The 18,119-nt window shown below is 38.7% G+C and overlaps 1 long non-coding RNA gene across 1 annotated transcript; it reads right to left on the bottom strand.

Moving 5' to 3' along the window:
• Positions 1 to 13,609: 13,609 nt before the first annotated feature.
• LOC121497178 lies at positions 13,610 to 17,900 on the bottom strand. The gene is made up of 4 exons (XR_005989429.1): positions 17,122 to 17,900; positions 15,816 to 16,675; positions 15,537 to 15,658; positions 13,610 to 15,291 (listed from the first exon to the last, which is right to left on the bottom strand). It is a non-coding gene; the product is annotated as an uncharacterized LOC121497178 (long non-coding RNA).
• Positions 17,901 to 18,119: the final 219 nt, after the last annotated feature.

Genomic DNA, 18,119 nt, shown 5'->3' with positions numbered 1-18,119 from the left:
TTAAGTTGGGATATATGTCAGACTAAGCCATACTTTTTCTTCCGGTGATGGTAATACTCAGCCTGGTGGCATATAGTACTACTTACAAAGATGTGAACGGAGAGTGGGTGACATACTACACCATTACAATGGCTTTGTTGGCTTCATGGAGTGGGCCAGGAAAATTATATGATTCCCTCTAATATTAATACTGCCCTATACATTCCAAAATTAGAGAGTCACTTGGAGCCAAAGTTCCTCTCTAGAGATGGAAGTGATAAGAGCTTTACTTTGTTTTAGATTTCACCAAGTGCTTTCATGTATACTGGAGGTTAAGCCCATTCATTGGTCATCCATGCTTTATTGCCTTTTCTTTAATCAGATTTATGTGTAGGTAAAGATCAGCTAGAGAGAATAGAATATTTGATTGGGAGATGAAGGTGAAGCTCAGGGTACTGAAGGAAGATAAGGCCTATTAAGATGATGAAAATATTAGTTTGACTCTTACCCTTATACAAATCTCCCTTTCATTCCTTTCTCCTCCTCCTCCTCTTCCTCTGTTTCTGGTGTTATCACATCTGATTTCTGCTGTTCCCAGAAATAGTTACAGCTTATCCATAAACTATGCCAAGAGCCTTCTGTATAAAAATTTTCCTATTTAAATTCTATAAGAAGCAATATACAAGGCCAAATCAGAACAGAATTATTTAAAATGGAATTTAAGATGACTATGAGTAGAACACGTCTTTAGGAATTCTTATGGTACCATAACGTGAATGAAGTTGCCTTCTAACCAACAGAATTCTCAAAATTTCTAAATGTGTTCTTAGACACTATTATCCATTTTCTATGCTCACGTTTAGAATATGTTTTTCCATTTTTGCTAAGGTTTTACTTGCAGTTAAGGACAGAATTGGTTTCTACCCACATCTTTATCTCTGGGAAGATGATTTCTTATCGCTTCCTCAATCATGAAGAGGCTTAAATGTCTCACCCTGCGTCAGTCTTCTCACTTCTCTGCCCAGGCTTGCCCCTGCTCAGATCTCAGAAAAAGAGCTCTGCTCTGCCCCCACAACCAGGAAGCAACAGAGTAGCAACTGCTGTCCTCAGGATGGCACTTCCCACCTCACCTCCCACTGCTGCCTGCGTGCTCCAGCCAAACAGGATGGCATCCTCCCTGCAGGGATTGTGACAGGTTGCACAGTTAGTAACCCAGCTCGCAACTCATCTGCCAGCCTCTTGGTGATAAAAACAAATATTGCAGTAGAAACCTAAACCAGCAGGCCAGTTCTTCCATCCAGGCAATCAGAGTCACTTATTACCTCACAGACTCTACTGAATAACTAACTCTAGTATTGACTTTAGGAAATGCAAAGGAGATGAAAGGTGCATCCGTAGTGTCCCTTTCATCTTTCACAATATTGACTGAGTTTAAACACAATGTCCTGCTGGGCCGGGTGTCGGTGATACTGGGAAAGAAAGGAGTAAGACCATCACTGACTTCAAGGAGCTCCTGGTCCGGGGAGAGAGGTGGGAAAGAAAGCCTATATTCACAATGCTCCGTTTTAAGCACAGAGATACAGATGAGCACAACTGGGGTACCACAGCGGGAAGAACGTGAGAGGCAGTGTCTACCTCTGCTTGTAGTGAGGCCAGTGGCTGTTGAAAATCTCTCTGAGGGTAGCGCACGCTGGAGCTCAGTCCAAAGAGAAGTTAGGTTGTTTTCACAGGTATTTACAGAGTATCTTCTCAGTACAGGCCTCCATAGTTCATTGGTTTGCATCGCCGATTAGTACCCCATTGTATGAATATACCACAGTTTGTATATCCATCCTGTAGAAGGACATGTGGGTTATCTCTCGTGTGGGTTGCTCAGATTGTTTCTAGTTTGGGACCATTATGAATGAAGCAGCCATGGTTATGAGTAAGCCTTTGTGTAGGCATACATTTTTATTTCCAAGAATGGATTTTCGGGGTGGTGCAGTATATTTATTTTTATTTTTATTTAGTTCGTTAAAGATCTGCCAAACCGCCAAAATTGTGGTGACTTATTTCATCAGCGATGGATGAAAGCTCCATTTGCTCCACATTCTCACCGACAGTTGGAGTCTCTTTTCGAAGGTTATTCCTTCTAGTCAGGGTGAAACGCTGTATTGGTGTCTTTAATTGCACTTCCCTGATAATGAAGGATGTTGGACATCTTTTTGTGAGCTCATTAATAACATCTTGTATCATGAAGTGTCTTTCTCAAGGCTTTTGCCCATTTTTTTTCCTTATTTGTCTTCTCATTATAAATGTGTGTGTGTGTTCATTAAATAAATATTTTATCCCAGTCCATGGCTTGCCTCTATGTTCTTAACAATGTCTTTCCATTAACAGACTTTTAAAATTTTTAATGAGGTCCAATTTATAATTGTTTCATGTTTAGGTCTCTCGCAGGCTTTTTAAGCAAATTCCACCTACTCCAAAGTAGCAAAAATATTCTGTATTTTTTTCCTAAAAGATTTATGGTATTTGCTTTATGTTTCGATCTCAAAGTAATCAGTAATTGATTACTGATTACTCCATCATGCCTATGGAGGCATGTACTGAGAGGAATGGTGTGACATAATGGAAATGACATTTTAAAATTCATTTAAAATTTTCTTTCAAGCTGTTTTTGCTGCTAGAATATAGAAAGGAGGTTGACTTTTGTATATTGACCTTGTATTCTGGAACCATGCTAAATTAACTTGTTAGTTTTTTTTATAGATGATTAGAATTTTCCGCATAAATAATCATACCATCTGTAAATAAGACGGTTTTACTTGTAGGTTTTCAATCTTCGTGGCTCTGTTTCTTTTTCTTGCTCTATTGCAGTGTTTATGAACCTTACTACATTGCTGAATAAAGTAATGAGAACATAAATCTTTCTGCTCCCTAAATTAGGGAGAAAGAATTCAATATTTTGCTATTAAGTATGATGTTAGCTGTAGGATTTTCCTAAACACCCTTTACAGGATGAGGAAGAGTATTTCTGCTCTTAGCTTGCTTAGTTTTAATCATGAGAGGGTATGAATATTGGCAAAGGCTTTTTGTTGTTGTTGCTGCAAATATTGAGATGGTTAATTTGATCCACCTCCCCCTTTTATTCTTTTTAATGTAGTAAATTGCTCAGATTAATGGCTCTGATTGCATTCCTGGGATAAAACCCCACTTGGTCAATGTATTTTTTCTTTTGTATAGTATTGGGTTGATTTGCTGTGTTAAGAATTTGGATTTTGTGATCTATGTGCATAAGGGATGTTCGTCTTTATTTGTAAAGTCTTTGTCAGAGATTGGTAATAGGGTTATTCTGGCTCCTTAAATGAGTTGAGACACATTTCCTGTTTCTTTATTTTCTAACAAAGTTTGTATAGAATTGGAGTTTGTTTTTTTTTCATTATTTTATAAAAATCATTGGTAAAACCATCTGGGCTTGGAGTTTTCTTTTTGAAAGGTTTCTTTGTTGAATTCTAAATTTAATTTCTGTAAGATATATAGCCTTCTCAGATTTTCTGTTACTTTTTTGTCTGTTTTGGTAAGACAAGGTTTTCATAAACTTTTGTCAATTTTATGTTATCATATTTATTGGCAGAAAGTTGTTTATAGGGGCACCTGGGTGGTTCAGTGGTTGAGTGTCTGCTTTTGGCTCAGGTCGAGATCCCAGGGACCTGGGATCGAGATCCCAGGGACAGGGAGTCTGCTTCTCCCTCTGCCTATGTCTCTGCCTCTCTCTTGCAAATAAATAAATAAAATCTTAAAAAAAGAGAAAATTGTTTATAATACCATTTTTATTTTCCTCTTATAGCCCATTATTATGTAGCAATGTCCACTGTGTTACTGTTGATACTAGAATTTGTGTTTTCTCTCTTTCTGCTGTTGTCAATTTTATTATTTGTTTTATAAAAACGTTTGACTTTGTTAATTTTTTTGTTTACACATTTTCCAGTTCATCTTATTTGTTCTTTATTCTTATCATTACTTCCTTTCTTCTCTTTACTTTGAGAATAGTTTGCTCTTCTTTTTCTAACTGTAAAAAATTTTAATTTCACATCACAGTAAAAGAAACAAAAAGCACTTTCATTCATGTACTACAAATATAAATTCTAAAATGAATTTAGCGTCTTCCAGAACTTGTTTTTTTCTTCTTCTAGTACTTGTAATGAAGATGCTCAAATGAAATCTATTTTCTAACTTTTTGAGATGGAAGTTCAGCTTAATGGTTTTACATCTTTTTATTTTCTAATGTAAACATTTAATATAATTTTCCTTCTACCACTTCTTTAGCAGCATCTCACAAATTTTAGCATATTGTGTTCCATTATCATTTTATTTCCAATATTTCCAGTATTTTCCCTTAGATTTATTCTTTGATCCATAGGCTACTTAATGTATTCTTTAATTTCCAACTGTTTGGGAGCATTTCTAGATATTTTATTAAATATATGTATATCTTACTATTAATTTTTAGTTTAATCTTATGTTGTAAGATTTCAATCATTTGAAATGTATTAAAACGCAGTCTATCTTAATGAATAGTCCAGTGCACTGAAAGAGTGTGTATTCTAAAGTGTTGGGTGTAGTGTTCTAAAATGCCTACTAGGTCACATGGATTAATAGCAACTTCCCAGTTGCTATGCTTACTAATTTTGCGTATGTGTGTTTATTTGTTCTGTAAATTACAAAGAGGAGATATTAAAATCTCCAATTATGATTATGGATTTGTATTAGTTCTGTCAATCATTGGTTCATTCATTATGAAAGTCTGTTAATAAGTGAATGCATATTTAAGTTTGTTTTATCTTCCTGATAAATTTATTCTTTTGTGATTATGAAGTTCCTTCTTTATGTCTGATAATATCCTTAGTCTTAAAGTCTAATTCAGATACTATTAATATAGCCACACCAGCTTTATTATGTGTATTATTTGCACAGTGTACATTTCCATCCTTTTACCTTTAACCTGTCTTTTAATGTGTGATTCTTGTTGACAGCATATAGTTGAGCCTTGCTTTTTTGTTTATTTTAACTCTTCTGGCTTTCAATTGGAATGTTTAGCACATTTACATTTAGTGTGATTATTGATATGGTTGGGGTCATATCTCTTATTATTTATTTTATACTTATCCTATTTTTTTCATTGTTTTGTTTATTTTTATTTTGCCTTGATTTTTGCTCTTCCATTCTATTTTCTTTGCTATTTCTTTTGGAAGAATTAAAAAAAAAAACTTTCTTTTAATCTCTATTGGCTTTTTATCTATATGTATAATTTTGACTAGATATTTTTAGATGTTCTAAAAATTGTGATAATGTAGCTTAATTTTTCAAAAATTAAATTAGAATTATCTCTGAAATTAAATTAATTAAAACAAAATCAATATTATACTACTTTACTTAAAACAGTATGTTTACATTTATCTACTCTATTTCTTGGGTTATACGAGTAATATCTATACATAGGATAATTTGAGTTGAAATGTTATTATTTTTAACAGTAATTTCTAGAAGAAATTAAGAGATAATAAAAGATACTATTTTGTATTTACCTACATATTTGTCATTTTCACTTCTTATTCCACCCTCTAGATCCAAGTTTCAACTTGGCATCATTTTTCTCTGGGCTGAAGAACTTCTGTTAATATTTTTTGTAATAAGCTTATCTGTTGGCAACATGCTCTCAGCTTTTATTTATCTTAAAGTCTTAACTTCACCTTCATTTTTGAAGAATATCTCTACTAGCTATAGAATTCTGGATTGACATTTCTTTTTTATTTTAGCACTTTAAGAAGATGTTTCTAGTTTCTGATTTCCATTATTTCTGAAAAGTTTCCATTGTTTCTGATTTCTTCTGGTTTCCATTGTTTCTGATAAGAAGCCAGTTATCAATTCACACTATTGTTTCCCTCTAGGTAAACATTTATATACATATGTAGTATGGGTGCCTTTAGGATTTGCTTTTTGTATGTGACTTTCAGCCAGTTTACTGTACTGTATCTTGGTATCATTCTCTTTGTATTTCTTTGAGTTTCTTGAATCTGTAGGTTGATATTTTTCACTACATTTGAGACTTTTTCCATTATATCTTACTACCTTTTTCTCTGCTCCTTTTTCCCTCTCTTCTCTCCTTTGAGAAATTCTATTACATGTATGTTAGAAAGCTTGATATCTTCTTATAGGCCCCTGAAGTTCTGTTCATCTTTTTAAAAATATTTTCTCTTTTTCAGATTGGATAATTTCTATGGGTTTGTCCTCTATGACTCTTTCTTCTAGAGTCCACAATCTATTTTGAAGCCCATCTAACAGATTTTTCATTTCAAATGTGACACTTTTGGAGCCTTTACATTTTTAACAGCTTTTATTTATCCGCTGATATGCCTCATGTTGACTCAGTAGTTCCACCTTTTCCATTAAATTCTTAAGCGTATTTATATTATCTTGCTTAATGTCCTTTCTTAATTCCTTAACATCTGAGTAATCTCTGGGTCTGTCTTGGCTGTCTTTTTTCTTGGGTTTTATACCACATTTTCTTTCTCTTTATCATGTACAGTAATTAATTGATTGTACATTCAACATTGATATTGTGGATAATACATTATAGGAAATCTGGTTTTCAGTTTTCATTAGAGGGAGTTATATTTTGTCTGGCAAACAATTAAATTACTTGGAATATTCTCTGTCCTGTGAAATGTGTTTCGGTTCTTTGTCAGGGCTTGTGGAGGATAGTTTTGTCTTTACTCTTAGGATATGGCTCTTATCTGGAATATGGTCTTTACTCATAGGGTGTGGTGCTTTTAGAATCCGGACTAAATACCCAAGGTTCCCAGAGATGTCTGCCATTCGAACTGGGCCAGAATTCTGTCTTCTAGCATTATGTAATTTCTATCTCCTGTTCTGCCCTCAGCCCTAAAGCAAACATTCTCTTTCAGGACTCACAAGATTTTCTTTCTGAATGCAAATTTAGCAGTAAGCCAAAGATTCACCAAAAACCTGTGCAGAGATTCCTAGGGCTGTTGCTGTCCTGAGATCTCCCCTTTCTAGGATCCTGCCCTGAAAGTCCCAAATGCTTCAGCTGTCCTGCAGATTTGTATTAGTCTTTACAACTGAACAAAATCACCATGGTCTGCTTGGGCTCTGTCTCCCTGCACTGCAGTCCAATGTTTGTTTTGTTTCTTGTATCACTCCAACTACAATATAAGTGGAACAACATAACTGTCAAAATGACATTTGTTGGTTTTGTTCACTGATTTATTCCTGCAACTAGACTAGTGACTGGCATATACAGATTGCTCAATAAATATGTGTTGTTAGAGTTAATTGATATATTTTTAAGGTGATCAGTCTTACTTTTACAGAAATATGCTAAATAATAAAGTGAAGTTAAGCAAGTGTAAACTCTGTCAATGGATGGTCAGTGCTTCTGGGAGAGGACCATTTTAGAATATCTTGTTATTTTGACTTACAACTGGAATGTTCAGTCCAGCTACACCAATCATTTTTCTGTTCCTCATTACATATGCCAACCTTCTTCCTTAGAAATGTTGCAGTTCCATCTCCCTGGAAACTGTCTCCTTGCTCTTCCCATGAACAATGTTCTTTATATCATTCAAAAGTCAACTCAAATGCCATTTTAGAGAGGCCTTCCTTGTTCTAAAATAGAAGCATGCACACCCGCCAGTTTCTAACACCATGCTTGATTTTCTTAAGAGAACATATCTCTGAATTACCTTATTTTTACATATTTATTGTCTTATCTGTTTTCCAAGAAGATGAACTCTGTAAGAGCCAGAGTCACATGGGGTTTCTTCAAATTAATGCCCAGAACCTAACATAGTGCTTGGTTCTCTGTAAGCACTTAAGAAATTTTTCTGATGATAAGCAGAACTCTAAGATGGCTTCCATGATCTCCACACCTTGGCATTACTCCTGTGATTATGTTATACAACATGGCAAAGGGATTTTGCAGATGTAATCAAGGTTGCAAATCAGTTACCTAATCAATTGAGACCTTTCAGAGCAGAGAATTTTCTCTGGCTGGCAGCAGAGGAGGGGTCAGAGAGATTCCAAGTGCAAGAAGGATTTGATGAGCCACTGCTGACTTTGAAGATGGAGAGGAGCACATATAAAGATCAGAGAGAGGCCTCTACAGCAGCCAGCAAGGGAATGGGTATCTCAGTCTTACTACCACAAGGAACTGAATGCTTCCAATAACCAAACAAACTTAGAAGCAGATATTTTCCAGCACCTCAAGGTAAGAGCCCAACCTGGCTGACACTTTGATTTGGCCTTAAGCTGAGAGCCTAGTTGAGCCTATCTGGACTTTTGACCTACAGAACAGTGAGATAATGAACGGACACCATAATAAGCTGCTAAATTTGTGGTGACTTATGCAACAATAAGAAACTGATACAAGGCTTCAATAAATATTTATGCTTTTTCTTCTGCCTCAGCACAACATCTCAGTTTCATGGATGAATGATCTCCTCCTCTACAGAGGTGACAATGGCCTAGTAGGTTGTGACCCACTGACTTAGCTTTATCATGTGTCAGAAATGTCCCTTGACAATCCTTCACTGCAAAGGATCTCTTTATCTTTGCTCACCTATCTTTCCTTCTTGCTCATCTCTGAGGAAGAGATGCTTCTTTTGGAGTTTTAATTATTCCACTGGTGATTTTAAACACAGCATGACCTGCTTTGTCAGAGTATTGCTTCTTCTGCTATCATCCGTTTTGGCTCATATGTGCCACTTCCTCTATCAGATGCTTCTTCTTTGTCTATAAATAAAAATTAGCAAACATATCATCTCACTATTTTTGGTTTAGTAGTCAAGCTTTTTGAAAGCAGAGTCAGCACTCACCTCATCTTCCTCACCATCAACCAATTTTTGAAAGTATAGTTTTATTTATGTTTAGTAGAATTAATCTATATGTACTTTGTACAAAATCCAAAAACACACAAGAGTATAAAAAAGAGTAAGCCTTACTCGCATTCTTGTCCCATTGATATTCAGTTCCCCTTCTTAGAGGCAACCGTTTGTCTGTGTGTGTATCTTTCCAGGGCCAATGTATGTGTGTGTGTATGTGTGTGTACATGTGTGTACATATGCATATACATTTGTTTAATGCCTAACCACTTATTCTAACTCCCACTGATCCTATTCTTTTGGAAGGCACCAATACTTTTATATTTTGTTTTCCTTATTTCCTGGCTCTTCATTAATCTCTCACTTCTCTTGATTTCCATGAAGCATTTGACCTTCTCAAAACAACACATTTCATCATGCCACCTCAACTCTTTAAAAGCCCTCGTACGGGTGCCTGAGTGCCTTAGTCCATTAAGCATCAGACTCTTGGTCTCAGCTTGGGTCAGGATCTCAGGGTCGTGAGATGGAACCTGGTGGTGGGCTCCATGCTCAGTGGGGAGTCTGCTTGGGATTCTCTCTCTCCTTCTCCCTCTGCCCCTCCCACTTGTGTTCTCTCTTTCTCCCTCTCTAAAATAAGTAAATAAATCTTTAAAAAAAATCCTTGTTGTTTCATAATAGTGCAGTTTTTAGATGGTCTCCTAAATCCCAGATTACATGTCCATTTTATAGTTGCCTCCTTTTCTGACTCCTATCTTCTCAATGTTAGGGTCCAAGGCTCTGATCTCATGGATTTCTACAGTTTTAACCATTAACCTTATGTGGATTATTGCCAAGCTCATCCTTTTAAATAGCCCAAACAGATTAGCCAAATTCTAGCTCTTTATTTTAGCAGACTATGAGCATACCCCCTCCCCTGACATTCCATAACTATTTAGGATAGGATTTCTAAAGCTAACGCCTACTTCAGCTCTTTCTGGGGCGTCTGGAAAGGGGAGACCCAGAAAACAGTGGCTCTTGCTGACATCCCCACTGGTGTTAACTGTTCCACTTAGGTTCTATCCATTCTTAGATTTATAGATAATTCTTTCCTCTCAGCTCTCATATAACCCCCATTACCAGACAAAGTCAGTTCTTGGTTTATAATCCCTTCCCACCTGTTCCTTCTTGCTATACTCGTCGTAAATCATGCCTAGATAAAGTCTGCTAAATATTTTCAATGCTTCTATATGCTCTCTTCCCTTACCCATTCCCTTACCATTACGTTGTCTAATTCAATTCTCTATTCTTATTCAAAACCTTAAATGACTCCCTATTGCTTGTAAGATAAAATAAACATTCCTTAGCTTATCATTCAGAGTTGAAAATAATCTGACTCCAACATACTTATGCAGCTTCATTCCTCAATCAACCCTCCATTTATCTTGCATTGCGGTAACTGGAATTTTCCATGGCCATACCATCCTGTTCCTGAACTTTTCATCATAATATAATGGCTCTCCATACCTCCCTTCTTTCCAGTTTCCTGCATCACTGACACTTTTAAAAAACCTTTCATCAATTCAAGGCTAAGTAAAATGCCTCTTCATCTACTAAGTATTCTCTGATGTCATCTGTTTGCTATGTAGTTTACAAGCCTTGCTTGTACACTGATTGCTTATGTGCAAAGAGTAGAAAACCAAAGCTACTGAACACCCAATATGCACTGGTTACTCTGCTAGGTACTATCATCTCATTGAATCTTTGCAACTGTTATGGTGCTATTGTATCAACCCAAGATTGCACAACTAGGTTATGGAGCTAGGAGCCTACCCCAGGTGGTCTAAATTGAAAAACAAAAGCAAAACAAACAAAACAAAAAGCCAGGAATACAGCAGAGTAAACAAAGAACAAAAAGACTCTGTGTCTGTAGTTCCATTTGAAACTATACTAATTGTACTGGTAAGTTCAGGTCATATGACACTATTTAATGGATGTATCCTGTTTGTACATTGAGGTCCACAGTTCATTTGGGGCTACTTCCTCTCATTCCTTACCCAGTGCTCCTTTTCATGGTTCACTTTTACTTGTCATTCAGGTCTCAAATGAAATGTCATTTCCTCAAAAAACCTTTCCCCACCCACCCTTTGTCCCACCCAGGTGTGGTGCTTTGTTACGTACTCTCATTGTACTTTGTACTTTTCCCTGTGTAAAATCATCACAATTCAGTTATTCATGTAGTTACATATTTTATTACTTGTTAATATCCAGGAAATTGCTTATTAATTACCTAAGCATGAACTAATTTATGGGTAAATACCATATCTTTTCCTTGAAAAGTGTATCACTGAAAGTATTCCCCATCACTCCCTTTGTGGCGAATTAATGAATGGATGGACTGATAGATAAAAGAACAATTCTCAAAACTCTCCTAGTCTAGATTTCTGAGAAAGGCAGCCCAGGAATGATTAGATTGTGTGTGTGTGTGTGTGTGTGTGTGTGTGTGTGCGCGTGTGTGAAAGCAGAAAATTTTAATTGTCTAATATCCTTTTGTTGCTAACCACTAAAACTACCAGCATACTGCCTATCCCTATAGATTTCACCTTAGGTTCTTTCTTTCTTTCTTTCTTTCTTTCTTTCTTTCTTTCTTTCTTTCTTTCTTTCTCTAATTCTAGTTAGAAATGTGTCTTTAATATGCTTGGCATATCTGTCTCAGAAGAATTGGAAAATGTTAAATAATACAACACAACATAAACAACATAAATAATGGCAGTACTACATTGTCAACATTAAGCTGATTCATTTAAGAACTGGCAGCATCAAGAGTTGTTTCAAAGAAATTTAATATTTGAAGATCTTATAGATACACAGTAAGTATTAATTAGTCTGAGTAGTATTTACAACCCATGAGAAATTTGTTTTCCCACATAGCTATTTTCATCTGAGGTTAAACACAAGCCACAATGAAAGGCCTTTGTTTGGATGCAGTGTGATGCTCTTGGAACAATACCTAGATGTCAAGACAATATCTCTAACATGGTGGATTTATACTGCACCATGCTTCACAGAAGCTTAATTGTGTTGTTGTTTTAAAGACAAACTTGTGCCAAAGATCTGGCATTCTGCAGAGGATGCCAGATGCTTACCCTGGAAAGTCTCTTCTCAGAAACAGGTGGGTGTTCCATCTCACAATCCTGCCCAAAGGCAAAGCCTTAGCTCTGTACTATTCAAGGAGTTCTCAGGGAGAATCACTTTTCTGACAATGGGAAATATTTTTCTTCCAGTGGTGTCGAGTACATAGTAAGCACTCAAAGATACTATTGATTGCTCTTTTAAATTTAAAAATCAGGGCAGCCTGGGTGGCTCAGCAGTTTAGCGCTGCCTTGAGCCCAAGGCCTGATCCTGGAGACCCAGGATCGAGTTCCACATCAGGCTCCCTTCATAGAGCCAGCTTCTCCCTCTGCCTGTATCTGCCTCTCTCTGTGTGTGTCTCTCATGAATAAATAAATAAAATCTTTAATAAATAAATAAATTTAAAAATCAGTATCTCCTGCCCAATTTTACTCTGAACGTCAGCTTCCAGCTGTCTACTCTGCATCTCTTCTTAAATCTCTGCTACTTAAGAGTCTATCCATCCTCCCAACCCAGGCTTTAGGCCAAGCCAACTCCTATCTAGGGCCTTTTCATCCTCTGTAAATGGCACTCTGTCCACCAAATAGTTCAAGACCAAAATATAGGGGTTCCTGTGGATTACTCTTGCTCTGTAACATCCCACTCAAATCTACCAGTAAGTTCCTTGACTCTACCTCCAAACTATCTCTCTAACTCATTTAAAGCCTACTCTCTGATTGAGTCAGCTGTAGCCCATGAGCATCCTCTCTTGCCTGTTTGATCTCTCTCTCTTCCACTCTTGCTTCTTTAAAGTCCATTTTCCCCACAGCAGCCTGGGCAAGCCTTGTAACAGTGCAAACCAGATCATTCCACTCCCCTGACAGCTTCCAAAACTATTCAGAATGAAATCACGTTCATTGCCCCCCCCAACCATAAGGCCCTATAGATCTCCCCTTGCCAAAGGAGAACCCCATCTACTTTACTTTTCCCACTCACTCACCATTCCCCAGCCACAAGTGCCTTGACTTTGACCCTCCAACACACTGAATGATTCCAGGTTCATGGGCTTGGTATTTGGGGGTCCTGCTATTTAAAATTTCCACCTTCCACGTCTATGTGGGACTTACTTCTTGTCTTTCAGGCCACAGTTCAAATAACACCTCCTCAGATTGCCCTACCTCCTTTCCTTTCAATCAAATTACCCTATTTTATTTTTTTAGTACCACTTGATTATATCTAATGGTGTCATTTGCTCACATGTATTTGTTGCATATCTCTCCATTAGTTTATAAGGTCCTCGAGCTCAAATACGGACTCTGTTGGTCATTGCTGCATTCCCAACATGTAAAAGTGTGACCAGCTGGCTGGCCAAAAATGCACATAAGGCCAATCTGTCTCAGTGAGACCAGACATCTTCCTGAGTCCTGATTCCTAAATTTTTACAGAGCAATATTTGGCTAGGGTCAGTCACAGACAGGACAAAAGAATCTAGGTTCAATATTAATATTATTTTTAAAAGATTTTATTTATTTATTTGAGAGAGAGAGAGAGAGAGTTGGCAAGTGAGAGAAAGAACATGAGCAGGGGTTAGGGGAAGAGGAAAAGGGAGAAGCAGTCTCCCTGCTAAGTAGGGAGCCTGATGTGGGGCTTGATCCCAGGACTCCAGGATCATGACCTGAGCTGAAGGCAGACGCTTAACCAACTGAATCACCCACCCAGGCATTCCTAGGTTCGATATTATAACAAAATAAAACAAAACATAAACAGAGATGGTGTTTCCACAGAGACAAAGTGCATTTAGGAGATATTGAATATCACCTGAGATTTTTTTCAAGCTAAGCCTGAGTGCACCCAGGAAAGCCACAGCTCCAGGCACCCAAGCACCTCTCTTTTGCCAGAGTGTCTCTGCTTCAATCTGCTTCATTTTTTAGAAATGTAACTGGTTCCCACAAATGAGATTCTGACAAATAGGATCCTACTAGTGCAAATGAATGTGACTGCTTAATGGATATATTTACGAATATTTAGAAGTCCTCTTCTGAACCTTTAAAAGTAGATATAAGGTGCATTTCTTGTCATTCACACTTCTCCTAGCTTTCTGGACCCACTGTCACTACTCTATTAAGATCTCCCCCTCTTACTTTGGCCTGGATAGTAACTGGAAATGTCTCTGTCTCCTTTCCTCTCCCTTCTGCTAATTCCTTTGTCACCCTGCTGTTAAAGTAACTTCACCCCTCCCAAGCCCAGATCCGAGTGTCCCATCCCAGTTGTCTCCCCATGCCTACTGCACTCACACTCATCAGCCTGGACTGAGACCTTACCTTACTCTTCCTTCCGAGTCTCTGTACTCTGCATACCCTTCACACCAGCCACACTTGACTAGTTCCCAACACAGCCTGAAGTTCTCCCTTCTCCTACCTGGCTGTGCTCTGGCCATTCCTCACACTGATTCTTTCCATTCAGACTTGCCAATTGAAAGCCCACTTATGGTCCCCTAGGCTTCCTCATTGCCCACCTCACCTCATCCTCAGGACATCATCTCCCTCTTCCTTTGTGCCCACAACTCTGCCCTCATCCTCTTTGCCTACAGAATAGATACCTATCTACCTCTCAAAGCTATTATGGGTGTTGATATAAGTGCAAATAATTTGGAAGCTAGAAATGTGAAGTATGCTTATTCCTATCTGCTACATGAGGGCAGGGACCATTTCCATTCATCTCTGCACCTAACCTCCAGCCCCAATGCATGCCAGTATCTAGGAGAGTCCATTCTCTTCAATGCAATTCTGAAAAAAAGAGAAAGGACCCATTCAGACTCATACTTGGTACCTCAACTTGAATTTTCAAGTTGCTCAGAAGAGTTATTTCTGATCTAGAGGGGAAAAATGCCTGAAGAAAAGTTTTAGGTTGTTTATTAACTGCTTTATTTGAATAACAGATTATTTGTGGGGAGGTCCAGGTGAACCTCTGAAGTGAGGACTGTTATGGGTGTTTCATGTGCTTTCAAAAGTTCAGCCCCCAAATTTGGGAGCTCCCAGCCCAGGAACTCTTTGGGGCAGAATTTGAATGATACAGTTGCATTAAGGCAGATACAGGTTTGTCTGATGGCCAGGGTGTATGGTATATTTCCAAAAGGCGGGCTAGACAGAAGGAAAAGAAAATAGGATCCCTAAAGTAACACTCTGTGGAGAAGTCTTGATGAATGGTCCAGTCTCTGCAGCAATGCTTGGATGATGCAGGGAGTAGATGTTTTAGGGTGAAGCTGTGCTTGGCTTTCCTATGACTCAGCTCCTTTCCAGTCTTATAGTGTTGGATCAGCATAACTGGACAATCAGGTTACACACTGAACAAGAATACACATAGGAAGATATTATTGACACAGTGAATTTGCACATACTATCTTTTTTGTTTGTGTCTTTACTTTTGCAATTTTCTGCCACAGGAAAACCAAGTAGGGGAGGCCCTGGTAGGGCACCCTAGATGGGGAGGGCTATTAAAAGTGAAAAGAACTATGCCATTAAGAGCCCAATAGTTCCATGTTAATGTTCCTTCAAAAAGATTGGTTTGGGGAAGTAGGAGTTTCCTTACTTGTCATGGTGGAGAAAAGTGCCAGAGCCCAGTAGTCCAGAAGTCATTGACAGAGCCAGAGCAGAGCAGATGTATGGTCAATGGGGGAGTGTGGAGGTTCCCAGTCCTGGTTAAAACCACTGCTGTTGAAGCACATACACAATTAGATCATCACTAATTCTCTCTTCCCACCTTCCCACCTTCTGCTTTCCCCAAGCTCTTTAAAGGGAATAAATGTGTCTTAGTCATATTTATCCCCTGAGGACCTAGTACAGGGTCTGGTGCATAATATTTACTTACATGATTGGTTGATGGATGTCCATGGGTTTTATAAGTTTCATCCAGGAGGCTTCAGATACCCATGTTCTCTTCATTCCTTTTGTGTTTACTTCTCAGACTTGGAGTGTCATCACAAGGAGGTAATATTTTCAATAAACAATGTAAACCTTCACTCAATACATAAGTTAGGAAATATCATGGCAGGAACCACCAGGTGGCTTTCTTTCCAGGCTCAGTTTTTCCATCTTTCCTCCATTTTCAAGTTATCAGAAATACCTTTCTATACCCTAAAATTCAGGACACTGATCAAGTCAGTGAAGAAGCTTTTATTCTAAGCCTGCTGGGTATAAAGGACTGCATTTTACTCTAGGAAGGGATTCAAAGTCTTTCCAAATAAATGACCTGCTTGCCTAGCTGTCAAAATCTGGGCCTCATTGGTAGTCTTACCACAGCCGTAATTCAAGTTTATGTGCCAGAAACGGAACTTCTGTCTTTCAAATTCAAGAAAGTCTTCAGACCATGGCTGTCTTGCACAATACGGAGCTACTATTAGAGCCACTAAGGGTATTTACAGGGTGTTTAAATAACGTAGTGCAAAGAATAGGAGGTTTGAAAGTCTGTCTGGGAGCTGGAGAATTGATTTCCATAAATCTAAGACCCGAAAAATGCCTTTTTTGTTCAAATGTTGGAAAGAATTTTGTCGACCTTTTTGCTTCATTGGGATTTCTTTACGTTTTCCTGGTAACCAGAAACAAATTTCACAATTTGTGTCGCACTTGGCTCCTGTTCCAAGAGTGAGGGAAAGCTGGTTGTTATTTCAGTAATCCCTGCACGGGGAGTATGGAGAACGCTGCGCGGAGCAAGGCCGCCAGCAGCCAGCCCTGCCAAACCAAACAGAAATCAGTGTGGACAATGGGAAGATTATGCGGTGGAAAGTGGATACCCCGAATGGAGGGCAGGAAAGCCATGTCAATTATATTTAGAAGCAGCATCCCTCCGGCAGGTCACAAAGCCGTCCCCTCAAGCATTTAGAAGGATGCTGTTCCACCAAAAGCTCACCCGCAAAAGTTCAGTGGGTGAAGCCCACGCACAATGCTTTTTCTCTTACAACTTCCTGTGTGCCTCGGTTTCTGGCCACGAATCTTTCCGAGACCCCTGTGTCCTTTCATCCACACTAGAGCAGGCCGCCCAGTGCTCCCGAGAGAGGAGCTGGACCAAGCCCCGGCTGCCCGGAGCAAACGCAGGGGGCTCCGAGGTGCCCTGCAGCAGGTGCACTCCCGAAAGGCCGCGTGAAGGACACGCTGCTCCCCTTCCTTCCCACACTTACCTTGACCTGCCTGCCGAGAAGACAAAGAAAAAGAGAACAAAAGGCAAACAGAACCCCTGGGTTTTCCACGCCACCAAAGCCCCAATGAGGGCCTCATGGGGTAAGCCCTTAGGATGACTCCTAGTGGCCGAGGGGGCCCCTGGTCAGTCACTGTTGCAAGCTGAAGGCCAAGTGGCTTGGCTCCCATTGCCAGCCAGTGGCCAGGCTTGGCCAGGTGCCCCGCCAAACAGTCATTTCAGCTCTGAGCTCGAGGCTGAGAACTGACTTCCGTGACTGAGGCGCTGTGTACCCGAGTGTAAATGATTCTTTGATCCCCATCTCTTTTTTTTTAAAAAGCAAAATCAAACAAGTAATTTTTAACAGTGAAGCAATCGGAAGTACAACAAATAATCTGACCTTGTACGATAACCAAGATGTTTAGGTAGTATTGTTGCTGGAAACAGACCTTGCTTGTTCATGTGTTTGTTTTTGAAGAAATGAGGCTTAGAGGATATAATAAAGCTCCACCTTCATCCCTCCCTTTGCCAGAGGGTACCTCCGAAATTCAGTTGGCATGGGTCATTCCCATGTGATTTTTAGGACCTTTACCATGGGTTCTTATTCATAAGTGGATATATATATGTATGATTCTGCATGTTTTTTAAATTTACATAAATGATGTATTTTACATATTTTTCTTCAATTTACTTTTTGTGCTCAACCTACTGTTTTTGAAATGTGGAAGTGTGAATATTGGTAAATCTAGCTTTAAGGGTGTCTAATATTCCTTTATTTTTTAAAGGATTTTATTTATTTAATTGAGAGAGAGTGAGCACAAGTGGGGTGAAGGGCAGAGGCGGAAGGAGAAGCAGACTCCCCACTGAGCAGGGAGCCTGATGTGGGGCTGGATCTCAGGACCCCAAGATCATGACCTGAGCCAAAGGTAGACACTTAACTGACTCAGCCACCCTGGTGCCCCTATATTCCTTTAAGTAAAAAAAAAAAATCTTTAAAAAACC

This window comes from Vulpes lagopus, chromosome 8, assembly GCF_018345385.1.
Source record: "Vulpes lagopus strain Blue_001 chromosome 8, ASM1834538v1, whole genome shotgun sequence".
Classification (NCBI taxonomy): Eukaryota; Metazoa; Chordata; class Mammalia; order Carnivora; family Canidae; genus Vulpes; species Vulpes lagopus.
Note: the sequence above shows the minus strand (reverse complement) of the source record. Positions and strands in the feature narration are given on the sequence as shown.